Raw genomic sequence first — 16,797 nt, forward strand, 5'->3', positions numbered from 1 at the left:
AGGAGTGGGTCTCTTTGCCTCACTGCATCCATTCAGAACTCTACATTCTGACATCTAAACTAAGCAGCTTTTAGAAATAACTTGTATCTGTTTGCCAATGGGTTTATGATCCATGTTTATACAGGCTATAAATCCTTTCCAGGAATTATATAGAGGGGCCCTGCTTTGCTCTTCTGAGCTGTTTGTTTTTTGCTGTTACTTTACTTATTATTTTTCGTGTCCAGAATGCTCCTGGACGGCCCATCTCCCCAGAGTAGATTCTGTTCAGCCACCTCAGGTTTGTGTTGAGTGGGACTTGGACTCGATGATCCTGCTGGGTCTCTTCCACCTCATCACATTCTGTGATCCTGTGAGTCTGTGAGCTGTAAAACAGAGGTTGAGTGGCACAGTCGGCTTTGAGAACACCCGGCTCGTTATAACGTTACAGGCCAGATATAACGTTACAGGCCAGAGGTAGTCCGTGCTGCTCAGAGCAGGCTCCAGCCTTGGAATGTTTGTGTTTGGGGCACAAACAGCAGCCTTTCCTGGTGGTAATTGCTGCTCCAGAGGCCCTGCTGTCAGCATCTGTGCTGATGTTTTTTGTCTGAGGAAACCATGGGGTGTAGAGCCGGGAAACAACTGCCATTTTGTGGCGCTGCCGCCATTTTGTGTCTGGGGCAGCCAACGGGAGTGAAGCGGGGTAACGGCTGCCATTTTGTGGAACGGACGCCATTTTGTTTCTGTGGAAACCGTGGAGCGGGGGACTTTGTGGAGACTTGAGGGGCTTTTTGGGAGGAGAGGGGGAGTTACAAAGTATTTGCGAGGGGGAAGTTGTGTTTGAGGGTGTGAGACCCCCTGAAATTCAGGAAACCCCTTAAATTCGGGGGGCACCCCAGAGTTATGGAGGACCCAAATAAACCCCAGGTTGAGGGAGATAAAAGGGGTGAGGGGGGAGTTTAGGGAGGGGCCCTAGGGTGGGATGAGCTCCCTCTGCCGCCCAGTCCCCGCTGGGTGGGCAGAATTTAGAGTTCCCTCCCCAGACTTACAAATTTTGGGTGTTTTGTTAAAAAAAAAACAACCAAACCAGCCGCTTCTCCCTCCTCAGCCAGGTTTGACGGATCCCTTTCCTCACATCTCCAGCTCCCGTCGCTGTCTGTATTTCCTCCTCACATGTCATCCATCACTCCGGTCCCACTGCACCTCCTCCATGGTTTCTGATGCAAAGGTAACCCCAGCCTAAATTAGTTCTGTGATTTTCCTCGTCTCCCTTGTTGTGCATAACGTTTTCCTTCTTCTTTTTGCCCACTGGGAGGCTTCTCCTGGGTGTGCAGCATCTCAAATCTCCTGTTCTGTACAGGTGCAACTGCTGGACTTGATGTTGGCCCACCGGAGACTGTTGATGTGAGCATCTCTCAGTTTGAAAAGCTGCTCTCCCGTGCCTGCCTGGCACACGGGGAGCCCTCTCCAGCATATGCCATCCCAGCCTCAGGTGCTGGCACAGCCTGAATCCTCATCTCCACTTCGTGGGCTCCTCGTTAATCTCTGAGGTCGGAGAAAAAGTTTCTGAGGTTTATTAAAAAAACCCTCTGAATTAATTCTGCCTTTGTGTGGTCAGCCTGTGAGCCTGGAGCACACCTGAACCAAGGAGCAAATTAAGGTAATTCTTAATCGAGGCATAAAAATGTAATACCCAAATCTTAGAGCAACAAAATTACTGCTTTTAAAACCTTAATCTATTTTACTTCTATTATTGAAGCAAAACTGTAAAGACACAATATAGATTAATTCTATGATTTTTTTACAGCCACAATTTTATTATAAGTTTTTATATTTTAATAGATAAGGAAGTTATTTAAATTCTGCGGGCCTTGTAGCCTTCATTCAGGGAGGTCTCCTTTTGCCACTCTCTCAGTTGAGTAAAATCTACAGTCCTGAGCTTTTCAGCTTTTGTTGGGACAAATACACATTCCTCATTTTTACTTCTGCTCTGATGTATTTTAGTAGAAAAAGTTGAGCCACACAGCCAGGTGATTTGAGAATGAAGATTACAGCAGTGCTTTGGGTAATATGTTGTACTAATTTGGACAGTCCTCCCTTGGAAAGGTTTGGGAGTGGAATATTCTGGGTAATTCTCTAGCCTGCAATATTTACATTTTGCCCTGTTTTCAATATATGAGGTTCTTCCATTCCTGTTGTTCTTTGGTCTAATGGGGTGTCCAACAGACCGATCATCAGTTGCACTTGGTTACCCAGCTGTGAAATCGGATGAGATACTTGGGAACCACACACGTCCTGCTTGGGAGTTTATGATCAGTGTTTGTTTGATTTTTAGATACTTTTTACCTGATGCTTGGAAAAGGTGGAATAAAGAAAACAAAAAAAAAAAAAAAAAAAAAAATTGCAGGATTCTTAAGGGAAGGGAGAACATTTTTTAAATTTTTTTTTCTCAAGCTAAAAATAAATAAATAATAAACATTAGTAATTCAGTGAATCTCTGGAATATGGGATCTTTGGAGTTCACTTTCTTCCCTACCCAGAACCTCACAAGCCCATTTCCAATCTACTTTTCTCATTTACTCAGCAAGTTATACTTTTAGGAAAACTGACCTGCACACTCAAATACAGGAACACATTTTTAAGCAGTTTTATTTCCTTTTGTTATTCGTGGTTTCAGGCAGAACCTTTGGCCAAAGTCCATATTTCTTGTGCTCAAAAAAGATCACCTTTTCTATTTATTTATAGTTTGGAAGCTATCATTTATTTTCATGCTCCATCACAAAGACCAGCAGCAGTATGAGTTTTAAAGCCATGGTGAATACTTACTAATTTTAATATTGCTATAATTTAATGAATTGTTTTTATTACAATACATTGGAAGAAAGTCTCCTGAAAGTTTCCTGAGTGCTTTTTGCTCTCTGTATTTTCAGTGTGCTCACTGCTGCACAGGTACAGGACTTTTAAGTTCTGAATTTCAAGTGTTTTGTAATGTGCTGTTGATAACAATGGAAACAATTTTCCATTCAACCTTTGCTTCTTATTATATTTTTGTTACATTTACAGATTAGCAAGTGAAAGGGTTTCTTTGTATCCTTTCCCCCTAAGTTTTACCTATTTTCTTCTGAAGATTATTTTAATATTTTTCTTTTTATTTGCTATCTAAAAAACTAGATAGTAGGGTTGTGTTTTTTTTCTCAAACCAGGAGAGAATTACTGGATTTATATCTTTCCCAGAGTCAACGAAAAATTTCCTGTAAGAAAAAAAATGAGTTGTCTGGGGGAAAAAAAAAAAATCTTGCTAAGCAAAATCCTGCACCTCTCTTTCCTCTCCTAGGTATGCTGTATTAAACTGCACGTGGAATGCTTTTTTTACTAATTTCTGTTATTTTTCATCCTATAGAGAGACTTATTTCTTCCAGAACTCACCCCGAGTTTATAGGAATGCTGAGTTGTCATGCAGGAGTTTTACCTCACACTGGGGAGATATTAGTTGATAACATCCACCTTGTTTAGATTTATTGCTTTAGCATATTTCACGCTAAAAATATATATATTTTTTTTTACCATCTGCTAAGATTAGCACCGGAGTGGTAATAAATTCACTTACCCCGTTACTGTGGTGTAGTTTGGAACCATCTTACACCGCGCTCGGCCTAATTGAAAATAGGATAAGATAAATGATGCACTTTGAATTTCTCCCTCAGATGTACCATTGTTCATTACTTCAACAAGGGATGAGCACATGTGATTGTAATTTCAATTGTTAAGTGAAACAAAAGTTTCCATGGTGAAAGTATGGTACCAACAGCTGTAATTGTCTAAGGGTTACTCGTGAAAATCTCAATATTGTTTTAGTAATAAATGCGGGATTGTTTTGCATTTACACACTTGTTTATCCTCAGACCCTAATGGGAAAGGGGTGAAGTCAAAAAACATGCTGGGGAATTCAGGCACTGCGTGGAATACGATAGCTGGGCTTAAAATGTCTCTGCTTAAAGAAACACCTGCATATTAAAATAGAGAATATTTCAGTAGCGATCACTACTGCAAAAAAATCCACCCAGCTAAACAGCAGTTTGTGCCCCCACTTTATTAACCGTGATTGGACTGGACAGTGTTTATAAAATAATAATTCAGGTTGGTTTGGCTCCTGGACTCTCCCAGGACATGCCCAGCACTGATGTCTCTGACATTTACCCTGCAAATGCTTCAAACAGCAGCACCTTTGTAAAAGTGGTGGGGGGGTTTCCTATTCTTTTCTATTAACATAAAACATAAAGTACTAAAGAAAAACACATGAGTAGAAGGTGCTGACCACTAATACAAGTAAAAAGGTGTGGGAAGAAACAAGAGGAGCTACAAGCCATTCTATCTGCCTGCTGTTTCTGCCAATTTAATATGTGATCTCATCATTTCATTTTTTAGAGCTTACAAAAGTTTCTTTTTTGTGTTCCATGGTCAGATGGTGATACCTTCCTTTGTGGTATTTGAAATGTAGTCTGTAAATCACATTCTTTGCTTCAGAGTTCACTGCAAGTTTAAGATAAATAAGTATATTAGTAGATAAAATATTTACAAAAGGAGATACTGATGATGCAAGGGAGGTAAGTGAAAACACAGGAGCAATTATGTACTTCTGGGTCTTTTTCTTTAGATAGAAGTGGGATTTTTGTGTTGGTGGTGTCTGGTTTTAACATTATGGCAATGTAAGGCCATATCCTATTTAATTCACTCATGAAATTAATTCCTTTGACTTGCTTGAGTAAATAAGGTCAGCAAACCTCTATCCATAAGTAATCCACAAAGCTGACTTTTTCTTTTCAAGTATTAGAATAACTTCAGGGCTGTGCAGAAGTGGAGATATATCTGGGAATGTCCTTGTTTGGAACATGGTTACAGGACAAGGGGGAATGGTTTCAAACTGGGAGTGGGCTTAGATTGAATATTGGCAAGAAAATCCTCCCTGGGAGGGTGGGGAGGCCCTGGCACAGGTTGCCCAGGGAAGCTGTGGCTGCCCCTGGATCCCTGGAAGTGTCCCAGGCCAGGTTGGATGGGGCTTGGAGCAACCTGGGCTAGTGGAAGGTGTCCCTGCCCACGGCAGGGGGTGGCACTGGGTGGGCTTTAGGGTCACATCCAACCCAAACCATTCTGTGATTTTATGATTTTACTTTCAAAACTTTTTTCATCTTTCGAGTAAAGTCGTACTCAAAGAGCACAATAAATACACAGCTCTGGTATTTTCACCCTTTATTTCATAACAAATCCTTTGACTGATGCCCACGTTCTGACTGTGTTTATCTCAGGGAAACCCCCCCTTGGCTTCAGTGGGCATTGTGCCCATCTCCAGCCTCTCAGGCCTGGCTGGTGTTTTCCTGCCGAGCTGTAAATCCCTGGAAGCAGGGGTTTGGGATGGAAGCACTGGCAGCACCTCGATGGGAGGGACACGAGTGGCTGTGCTCTCTCACTGCCACCATTGCCAGTGTCTGTTACCGAAATTGGTGTTGTATCTAAAACAATTGCTGTTATTAACAGGTTAAGCTGCTGGGATGTTAAAATAAAGGCTGCCCAGCTTTAGTGCATTTTGTTGTAATCATCTCCCAGATGCCTTGTCGGAAATCAATTCAAGTTCAAAACTGGCTGGAATTGGGAGGTCAAGGCTTCTGCAGACTAAATATTTTATCTTCTGCTCATGTCTGGAGCTTTTAAAGCTGTGTATTGGGGGCTCTTTTCTCGTATCCCATCTGGACAAAGATGATTGGCTTTGCCATTTTGCCCAGGTTAGGACAAGGTTAAAATCAATTATAATCAATTATTAAAAGTCTTCTGTGACTGCAAAGCTTAAAAGGGGATTTTAAAAGTTACTCAGTTCTGAAACAAGAATATCTTAGCTGCTAGAGCAGATGTCATTATTCTGGGATATCAGATGTAAATCCTATCTGCACCAGTAATAAATACACAGAATTCCTTCATCTTCTTCTTGTCCTCTGTGTTTTGGAAGAAATACTTAAAAATGGAGCGAGAGCTGTAGGGAGGAGAGATTCACTGTGTTACAAAATCTAGCTGTCATCTCCAGGTATCCAAATGAGAGGGAGCTGTTTATAATTTGGTGAACCAGGTGTTTTTTTTTTTCTCCCCATAAATGTATTCAGGCTTCCTCTGGTCTTCAGAACTCAAATGCTAATTTTCTAGTATGTTTGGGGAACTCCATGCTTTTATCTTAAAATACAATAGTGTTTATGTATTATAATCCACTCTGCCTGATGTGCTTGAATATACAAGCTCGTTGCCTCTCCCTGGGAATGAATCAGTGGTTTTTTGTTTGGAATAACTTTTGATGTTTGGTGCCATTCTTCCCATGCAAATCACATTGCACATTCTTCTCACAGCTCCTGAGTGAATGAGTGAGCACATCTCTTTGTCCCTCAGCACCGTTGTTTCCTTGCTTTTGAACATAATATTTATACTTCTGATTTACATTTAAGAAAATTAGGAATAAAGAATCGGAGCCTGAATGTTGGAGGGAGACGAGTCAAGCAGGGAGGAAGGATGTGCTGCTGAATGTTAAGGCCTGCACACAAGAAATGTGTGTTTACCTGTTTAATTCCGAATTGATGAATTATTCTTAAGGAAGCTGTCAGAGTGATGCTACTCAGCTCAGTGGCCTCAGTTGCCTGGGTTTAATTCTAAGGTAATTTTGCTCCTTTTTGTTTTAGGGAGTGAAGTGTCTGACACCAGCATATATTGTAATATATAGGACAGCCCAAAACTCAGTAAATCTGGCTGAAAACCATACATTAATATGTGTTATCTCATGGCTGAGTTTAGCCCTCCTTGTCATGTCCCAATCCACAGGGAAAGGGAACCCTAGAGCTGGATTTGGTTACCAGAAGAGTTGGGCTCTGAGCTGGTTTCAGGCTTTTAGCAGGCTTTTGAGATTCTTGATAATATGGGGGAAATACCAAGTAACTGTAGGGTTATAAAAATGCTCAGACGTTCAAAAATTTGTAGATATTTTCATGAACATAAGAATTGAGAAATATTTAGGTAAAATGCTCAATTTTCAAGGTGATGCAGCAGTTGCACTCGTTTTCCCAAGGATTTTGTAGTGGATGTGAGGTTTGAAAAACATGTACAGAGACACTGTCCTGAAAAACAGATACCTGATGGAACCCAAGAAAAGTAGAATAAATTGCCATTGATTTTCTTTCTTTATACCTCATCTCCACATAAAAGCGCTGGGTATTCCACAGGTCTTAGGGAAAATTGTAACTTTTCCCTGGGTGTGACATTCAGAATCTCTTGTCACCCAAAAATATCCTGTCACCCCTTTCCAAGCATTGGTATGTTTATTACCAAAACAGGTTAGCTCGCTCTTGAACCATCAGAAAAGTCATTAAACTTAAATATTTCTATGCACACCCATAGCCAGAAATTTTGATTTATTAATATTATTATTTTACTTATTTAACTGGGAGGTGTTAATGTCCATTAACTGGAGTAGTTACTGGGCCACTATGATAATTCTATACTTCTTTGCTCATTTTACATTGAGATTCACAAGGGTGCAAAAAGCATTTTAATGGGAATTTACCCACTAACGATATTTGCAAAGGCCAGTTATTAATAGCTTATAAAGTGTATCAGACTCTTTTTTTTTTTTTATCCCAGTAATTTATTCCACACACAGGATTATACCCCTTCTCAATTTCGTTTCCATGTGATAAACCAAAAGTATAAAATATAATTTACAGTAAGCCTGTGCCTGGCTGCACAACAACTATGTGCTAAAACGCATCCAAAGGCCCTTCCTTTTCAGGGAACACCCCCAAACCTGACATTTCAGTGGCCTTTTGGCCTGGGGGTGCTTAGGAAAGGTACTAATGAATGTTCTTGGCCAGTCTTTGGAAGTGCAGTGTTTTTGTTGGAGGCAGGAACCCCCTTTCCCTCTCCTTGGAAGGTTCAGGGGAACCTCTCCTTTGGCTGATGAACGTGGCACCGAGTGCCTGAACAGTTCAAAGAGAGATGAAAAGTTCCTATTTTATCCTGCACCGGGAAAATCCAAGTCTGGAGACAGCATGTGTTTCTCATTTCCATGCACTTTTATTTCAGTTATTTAGATGGATGGAGGCATCAGGCCAGATTTCCCCCAACAACAACAAAGGTCCCACACTGTCCAAACACACGACATTCCTGAACCCACCGGTCATGCCACCGAAAAAAGGTTGAAAGATTCAGCGTGGCCTCTTTAAACAAAATAGCTGGGCTGTTCATTTCCCCCTTGCACACAGGCACCAGTGTTTATACTGTTGGAGTTAAGTTTTAAAGTGAGCAGAAAATGTTGGTACAAAGCTCAAGCCCTGCACTTCCTCAGCAAAGAAAGGATGTTTGCCGTGCTCAGGGCAGAGAGAATGAACCCCGTTCCTTATCAGGGCATTTAAATTGCCATTAGCAGGAAATTCATATTTTTCTCCTTCAGTTTGCCTTCTCTTTTTGCCTTTTGCACTTCATTGGTCACTGCTGGTTTTGGTTATGATGTCAGTGCTGTGCACGCTCGTTGCTAAATCCAAGCCAAGCCTGGTGCTTTCCTTACTGACCCAAACCAGAAAAGTTTGTGAACTCTCCAAGCAGGTAGGGAGCCCATTTTGGGAAATCTGGATGCCAAGCTCTGTTTGTGCTTTGTTTTGCCATGGAACCAGGTAGTTTCCAGCAGAGAATGGATGGAAGAAACATTGGCCAGCATTTGTGATTCAGACAAATTTTGCAAAGTGCTCCAAAGGAGCTGCTGCAAAGCTTTTGGAATCACAGATAACATTCCTTGGCCTTGTGTTCTGGCACTCAGATTTGCTCCTGATTCAGAATTCCATCCATGGAGAGAGGGGTTCTTGCAGGTGGGAGTTTCCCCCTCAGCTTGGTGTTCTGAGGGGAAGGGAAAGGTTTGAACAGGGAGCAATACAAGTGGACAATGGAAAATGTCAGAGAGTAGCTGCTGGGCTGCAAACCTCAGAAGAAACTTTGTAGGTCTCCTTTTGAGCAAATGGAGTGTTTTTCTTAGTTTTCCATAGAAGCTTAAACCTGTAATCTGTTTCCTTTCCTTCCCCTCCCTCCCATGTGGGCTGACTGGTTTACCATTACTGGGTTGCTCGTGCACACTGGCCTATTGGCTTGGAATATTTAGGAGAGACAAAAAGGAGCTAAGTCTCGTTTCTTTGGGAAAACAACTCAGACTTTATAGAGATTTGCATAGATTTTGTAAATACGTAGCAGATTAAGAGGATATATTATCATCCCAGTTGCTTTGATTTTGAGCCCGTGAACTTAAACACAACAATACTTTGTGAACAATTTAATCTGTTTTCTGTAAAAGTGCTATCAAATAGTTCTACAACGGTACCTGCCCTCCTCTCTCGCAGGGTTTGCATTTGTCCCTCTCACACACCGCTCTGTGCAGTCACCATCCTTTCCCCAGCTGAGTTCTTACCTCTGTCCTTTCACAGTCCTTTCATTCCTGTGTCCTTCAGCCTTCCTCTTTGCAGGCTGTTCCACAGGTAGCTGGATTTTGGATCGCAGGACTGAGGAGCTCAGCTCAGTTGTGCTGGCCCAGCTTTGTGTTTTAGCGCCTCGAGGCTTTGCCTGGATTTTCCTTTCCCTCATTCCCAGGGACTTCCCTTGCAGATGCTGACCTTCAAGAAAGGAGGGAGATGAGCAAAGGTGCCGATGTTTCCCTGCAGGTTTCTCCCAGTTAGTCCAAGTCCAGACAGCAAACTCTGACTGTACCCAGGTGACACTCCCAGCTTTCCCTGCCTGCCCTTCTCCCGTTGCTTCCTCCCACAAAAGTACTTTTGTGTCACTAAGTGGTTAAATTCAGAGCAAGATCAGGGCTTTAATTTTGAAGGTATTTTGGTACCTGCAAATGCAGATAGTTGCCTGATAGGTGGTAAAAAAACCGACACAAGCACCTAATTACTGCTGATTTCAGGAGTATGTTGCGTAGTTTTGAAATCACAATAGGCCCCAGGAGGCTCCTTTCTCCTGAGCCCCAGTGCACAGCTTTCCTACTGTTTGGGTGTCTCTCAAGACAAAGCCAATCAGACAGAAAAGATAGCATGAGGTCTGAGAGGAGCCCCCACTATCTGAATGTGGCTGATTCACATCTGGCATGTGAATCTGCTCCCAAGTGACTTTTCTAGGTTCAGTCACACTTTGATCTTTAACTCTCATCTTCTTTGTGATGTAACTATTTCATTTTCATTAATTAGACCAATAGTAATTCCTCCTGCTGCAGTAAAATAAATAAGCAAAAATAAACCATCAAACCTTCTGCTGGATTCACACCTGGCTGTTTAAAATGCTCACGAAATCACACAGGGCAGAAAGTAATTGCATTACATTAAACTGATATCCACAGTCTTTCAACGAGTTTCTTTGTTTCCATGTGGAACATTTTTACAAGTGTATTGAAACTGTCTCTGCTCAAAGCTTGCTCCCAACTCTGTTAAATTCTGTGTGAACACCTCCCTTCATCATATCTGTTATATTTTATATCAACACCCTTTTATGAAACTTGTTCTTTCTCTGGCATCCTGAGACAAGCCAGTCTTCAGGTTTCTGGAGTGAGCTCACAATGGGAGTTTCACTGTGTTTAGTATTTCCTTATTTCATATATTTGAAGGCACGAGAGCTCTTAGGAAGAAAGTGGTTTCACTTGAATTTACAGACATGTTCTTATTGAAACTACAGACTGCATTTTTAACGTGGAAGCCTGAAACAACATCTTCTGTAATCACAAGTCCATAAACTGCATTTACATTTTGTTTCTCTGACACAAATCCCTAATACAGATCTTCCCGTGAATGCAGGGGGATAAATTGTCTGGCAGGAGAAGAAACAGAGGGATTGGGAGTAATGATGTGTTGGGCAGAGAGGGAGCAACCGTGGAAGAGCCAGATAACTCCTTTGGGCAGCTGGAATGAGAGTGGTGCATCTCAGGTACAGGAAGATGGGGTCCCACAACAGCTCTGTGTGTGGTCAGTGGGGCTGCCCAACTCTGAGAAAACAGAGGTAGTGTTTCTGTAAAATCATGGCCACCCACATGTATGTGGAGTGGATTCCATCACAGTGTAAGTAGGAATATGCAAATGCTGAGTTCTTGTCCAAACCCACTTGATCCTGACCAAACACTTCATCTTTCATGGAGATTTGTGGCCCAGACAGTGTCTCTGCCCATCAGCTGCTGGGCCCAGCTGCCTTTTCGTACCCTGGAGGTTACTGGGGCTGCTGCTCGGTGACCTTGCCTTGGGAGTGGTGCTCCATGAGCATTGTCCAGGGGGCACGTCCAGGACAGCCGGGCTGAGCACAGAGCTGGGACCATCTTCAGTGAGCTGTGACCATCTTCAGTCGTGTCCTCTGCCATCATTTCATCACCAGACCGAGCAGCTGGTGCAGCCTTCTCCCACCATCTGCAGTGAGAAACACATCTCCCACTCTGACCTAAATATTCCCTGCAGTGCCTTCAGTCAGTCCCTGCCCAGGACCCAGAAGTGAGTCAAAGACAAAGACTTTATTCACCTTTTTCCTTCTCAGTCCTCATCCTCACGTGCAGGTGGTTGAGTCCTCGTGCAGCTGAGCCTGGTTTGACTCAACAGCAGCAGGACAATGACGATGCAGTGGAGTTGTCCCACAGCATTATATGTTTTCTAGGCACAGCATTTCCTCTGCAATAATAGGTTTACTGGAAACAAAACAGAGTAATGTCACTGTAAATAATATATTCTTGCTGCTCTTCTTTAAGTGAAGTCACAGGAAATATGGGCAAATCTAAGGACATTGTGTCTGTTCTTTTCATAAAATCCAGTGCAGACAAGGCTGTTAAATATGGAATTATTTTATATTTACATATTATTATAATAGATGTGTTATAGAAATAAGGAATAGACAATAGGGTTTCTGATAAATTCCCGTAAATGTATATTTTAATTTCTTTTATGCTTTTTTTTTTTTAACTGTCATATTCTTAGTGGCATTCTTCCATCTCAGGAGGAGCTACGAATGTCCAGTTGTTTTTTCTGAATAGTTTTCAGGAGTAGCACCGTGTTGTTGGTGACAGGAGCATATCTTAGTCTGAATTTTTAGTGGTGATGATGCCATTAATAGCAGGCAGATGCTGCAGTGTCAGAGTCTTTGTCCTGACCCTTGGAAACATCCCTAAAATCTGTGACATTTTTAGCTGCTGCTGACTTTTCCTCGTTACTTTCCTCACCACCTCTTAGTGGTTGGTTTGGTACATCTTCCTCCAGGAAGGACGTGGCTTCAATGTCACCTTCAGCTGCCTGGCAGAGCTCTCCCTCTGCACTGATCATATTTACATTGATTAATATGTTGTGCTGAATAATGAACCACCCCAAACTTTGTACAACTGGATTTCCTCTGCAAATGACAGTGGCTCGCTCAGGCTTTAGACCTGGTTCTTTCAGGGAAGCATCAAACTCTTCGTCCCTTTAGACTCAGGAGAGTGAAGTCACTGATCTGAAACCAGCCCCTCGTGCAACACAGCCCAGATTTTGGCTTTAAAAAAGTGTTTGTGTTAGAAGAAGGGGGACAAACTGCCTGAGGGAAGAGGTTTAAGGAGGTATTAGATAAAAGTGTTGTAGCCAAGGCCCAGGTTGCTGTAGTTTCTTTCTTCTCCATGGAAAGAGTGCAACTATCCATGTCCTCTGAGTACAAAGCTGGTCGTGTCCCCATCCTTTTTATCACCAGCAGATGACCATCCTCACAAGAATTATGGATCCTTATCCTGGTACTTAAACTCTATATTTAGTTAGAAGGTATAAGGACATTTTTCATATTCTAACGCTCCACATGCACCAGAAGGGAATTGCATCCCATTTGCCACCCTCTGTTCCCTGATGCATATTCTGATAACTAATGCTGTGTGCAACCTGTAAGAAAATCCTGCAAATAAGCACTGGGTGTTTTGGCTGAAACAAAAAACGTGGGAATTTATCACTGGGAAGACCAAATGGCCCAGTCACCTATTCAGCTGTGACTGGCATCCAGCAGCTCTGTGGCTCAAGTATATATATATATATATATATATATATATAAAAAATCCTGATCACTGTATGTGTCTATCCAAAGCCTGAAAGGACCTGTAACCAAGGGGTTATCTGTCTGCAGAGTGTTCTGGTATCTAGATCAGGCTTCTGTTTTCATCTGTAATCTCCCAAATGGAGCCCTTGGCTGGGGTTCAGGACTCTGGTCCTGCTGCTGTCCTGTAGCAGGCTGGGAGAAAGGCAAATCCTTTCCCATCACACTTTCCCCAGGTTTTAAAAGCACTTCAGAAGTGTTTTGGGATCTGCCAGAGGGAGGTGTTGTTATTAAAGGTGTACAGGTCAACCCATCCATCTTGATTTTTCCCCTTATCCACTAGGGTGGGCAAATCAAATCTTTTGTCTCTTTGGGGGTGGGGGAAAGTACTTTTTACTAAATTTCACACCAGTGAGGAAATTATCTTCCTATTTCTGCTGTGTCTGGGATTCTGCTCGAGTTGGTCTCAGCAAACAGGTAGAGATTTCAGCTCTGCACTCCTGCATTGCCTTCCTTCCCCATAAAAATGAACTCATTGCAGACACTTGAGTGCTGTGTGAATTTCTGTATGTTTACATGTTCTGTGTGAAGCGTGGAGCAGCACCTTTGTCACACTTGAAAACCCCCAAATCCAACCTCAGCACCTGTGCAAAGGTTCTGGTGCTGTGGAACTGCTGCACCCCCTTTGTCTGGGTGGAGGGCAATTGGAAATCTTGGGGTGTGGAATTCATCCTTTCTTGCCAGCTGGTAATCTGGATTTCTTTCAGCTCCAAATTATTTGGAACCTTGCAAACTTTTCCACACGGATGTTACTACATTTTTGACTGTTTCACACATTGCATGACAAAGAATTTTTGCTGGCAAAGCAAACCCCCATTTCCAGCTGATAATTATGGGAGGTCTAACAAAACATCAGTCCCCTGGTGATCCTGATGCTGCCCCTCTGCTTTTCATCGTGGACATGCAGCCTGCACCAATTACCATTTCCTCCTACTGTAGCTTTTAAAGTGCTTCTATTTTCTTCGTTACTGTCTAGTTCATTAAACAAGGTTTTCAAGCTGCCAATAACAGGATTAATATTGACAATTTCATTAGAACCATAATTCCAGCACCCTGATGCCTCCCAAAGAGATCCAGTGTGGTCTGTGGCCACAGTGTGTCCATCTCCAGTACAGTTGTGTTTTCTGCTCCTCAGACTCGCCCCCCACCTCAAACTGAAGGGCCAAACCCACCAGTTTTTGGGGAACTGGCTGTGTTTCATCAGCCTCAAAAGTTCTTGGAGAATTATGAAACCATCAGCTGCCATCTGACTGTGTGCATGGCTGGAAAGATGCTTCGTGTGCAGGTGTCCTAAATTCATAATTGCAATTTATATTTAGAGCAGGGCCCAGGCTGGCAGGTAAATACCAGGGAGCAGCACAGCTTGGGTGGGAGTTGTAAACATGCAAGGAACAGGTTTGTTAGGGATCAGCAGCTGTTTGGGTTGCCAGCTCCTCGGAACAGAAAATGTCTCTGCTATTTCTGCCCAGACAGGCATTCCATGTTGTTCTCTTACACCCCATAGCTTAGTTTGCATGTTCTCCTCTGCTTACCATAATTCAGGATATCCTAAACAATAAACTCAGCTGTAACTCAGATAAGGTGTTCAGTTTCTAGGTTATTATTTATGTTATTGTTGGATTTACAGGCTCTGTTTGACAGGAGGCCTCTGCTCTTGTACAAGAATAACAGTGGAAAACATGAAAAGAAAAAATCCTCCCTCTCTGACCCCAAAGTCATCCCTCTGTGTCAACCTCATTTTCAGGGAGACTCTTTCAAACTTGGATTGGGACATACTGATAGGAGGGTTATGCTTTTCTTCAAAGGCAGTTTGGATGTGAGCTTTGGAAAGTTTGGATCTTTGCAAACAAGTTTCCTGTGTTATTTAGCAGCACTTTTTTGGTTGGTTTTGATGGGAAAATTTTCAAGAGTATTATGTAAAGCAGGAACAATCCAGCAAAGCAGATGAGAAATGGGTGAAATCCTGGCCCCAGTGATGGGGAAAGTACAGGCTGGAATCAAATCAGGTCCCTTCTGACCTAGAAGTGTATTTATGTGATGTCAAGAGATAACATCTCCAACCATCAGTGTGCTGTTTGTACTTGCTGGCAGGACAGAATTGGACTAGGAGGGAAGATCTTTAAGAAAGAAGTTGACAGCTCATGCAGTATTTCTATTTAACACGGGGTAAATGAAATCAGAATGAATTCTGTTTTCCATAAATGCTCACTGGTTAAAGGACTGTGTGTTTTCGTTTAGGGTGGGTTTGCACTGGAGTTGAAGGGGATCCTGTATCCAGGAGAGAGAGTTTGGGAGAAAAGCACTCATTTCCAATGGTCTCAAGTGTTTTTAACTGAATGGTTTCTGTCTCCAGTTGTCACATCAAGAGTGATTTTGTTTCAGGTTCTAGAAAGTTCTCCATGGGAACCCTTGTGATGAAAGTCGTTAAACCCCCAAAACGGCCGTTAAATTTTGGGTGTCGGTTGGTTCAGGTGCTTCCAACAGGTGCTCCTTGTTAGGGACACACCAATCCTGGCTCAGGGAGCTGATGGAAACACCTGGGCGTGGGTGGGGCAGACTGGCCAGAGCTGGCTGGGCTGCCCAGTGTGCAGTTGGGATTTCCAACTTTTCCTAAGCTGCATCTAAGTTTGGTTGATGTGTTTGCACTTGGAATTAATTGTGGTTTATTTAAAATCGCTTTATAAAGCTTTGTTCCTCAGTTTGGTTTTTTTTACAAATTGAAGTATGGAAGGCTGGATTTGATGTTCAGGTTCCCCTCCGTTTTTTGTTTGAGCTGGTTTTGAGTGAGTACCTGTAGTCAGGGGAAACCCCTTGTCTGCCACCGGTGGATCCGTGTGTGGACAACACAGAAGCTCTTTTCCAAAGGTAAGTTGATGTCTGATATGGAAGTTTTGCAGGATTTTTTGTGGTGCTTGTTATTGAAAGATTTATACTGGGTTTGGGTATGTCTGTTTTGCTTTGTAAACGAAGTGCAACATCAGTAAAAGCCATTGTGTTAAATGTGTATATTTTTAATGGAGGAAAAAAAATGTTTTGCTAAGACATTAAAAGACAGCTTAATGCTAAGGAGGAGTTCTGTGTTTCCACAACCAACTACAGATATTAATTTATTTTTCAATGCTTTCAGAAGTTGTGTGTGTGTTTTAGCATTTGAACTGGAAAACAGTTCCTTACTTAAACTCATCTCTTGTTCTTTTTTTGTATAAAATGTTAAATGGGGCTTTCAGATAAGGCAGTGCCTTGTTCTGTAGAGGTTCAGCAGGACTGAGCAGAGAGGTCCTGCTGAGGATTATAGCTGATGGAATCTAGGGAAGAGAGAAAATTCGCTGTAGTGTGAGTGTGGAGAAGGAGAGGGGGGATGACTGACTGCAAGTCCTCACTTGGTCCTAGTTTCAAACTGCAAACTGGGGGCAAATGGGTGCTTTCTTTTGACTCCTCTGTGGTGAATCAGGGAAGATACAGTACAGAGGTGAAAACTGGGATCGTTTTAGCGAGGTATGTTGGAAGGAGATGATGTCCTGGTCAAAATAATGAGGTGTGTGTCTAGTTCAGAAGGAATTAGTTTGTGAGAGGCACTTGAATAGGCTTAAAATATAAAAGGTTATGAGGCAATTGTTTTTCTCCGTATTCACCGAGTGTTGAACAAGAAATAATTGACTTGATTATTTGCAAGGTTGA

General features: G+C 42.3%; 1 long non-coding RNA gene across 4 annotated transcripts in view; it reads left to right on the forward strand.

The window, feature by feature from the left end:
- The first annotated feature begins 1,118 nt into the window (after positions 1–1,118).
- The window catches only part of LOC126640337 (uncharacterized), a 256,125-nt gene continuing 240,446 nt past the window's right edge, over positions 1,119–16,797 (forward strand). For all 4 annotated transcript variants that reach the window (XR_007628991.1, XR_007628988.1, XR_007628989.1 and 1 more), the window contains exons 1-2: positions 1,119–1,204; positions 1,337–1,636. This is a non-coding gene — a long non-coding RNA (uncharacterized LOC126640337). The remainder of the gene's footprint in view (positions 1,205–1,336; positions 1,637–16,797) is intronic.

Source organism: Myiozetetes cayanensis, unplaced genomic scaffold (genome assembly GCF_022539395.1).
Source record: "Myiozetetes cayanensis isolate MyiCay16 unplaced genomic scaffold, myiCay2020 scf2-11, whole genome shotgun sequence".
NCBI lineage: Eukaryota > Metazoa > Chordata > Aves > Passeriformes > Tyrannidae > Myiozetetes > Myiozetetes cayanensis.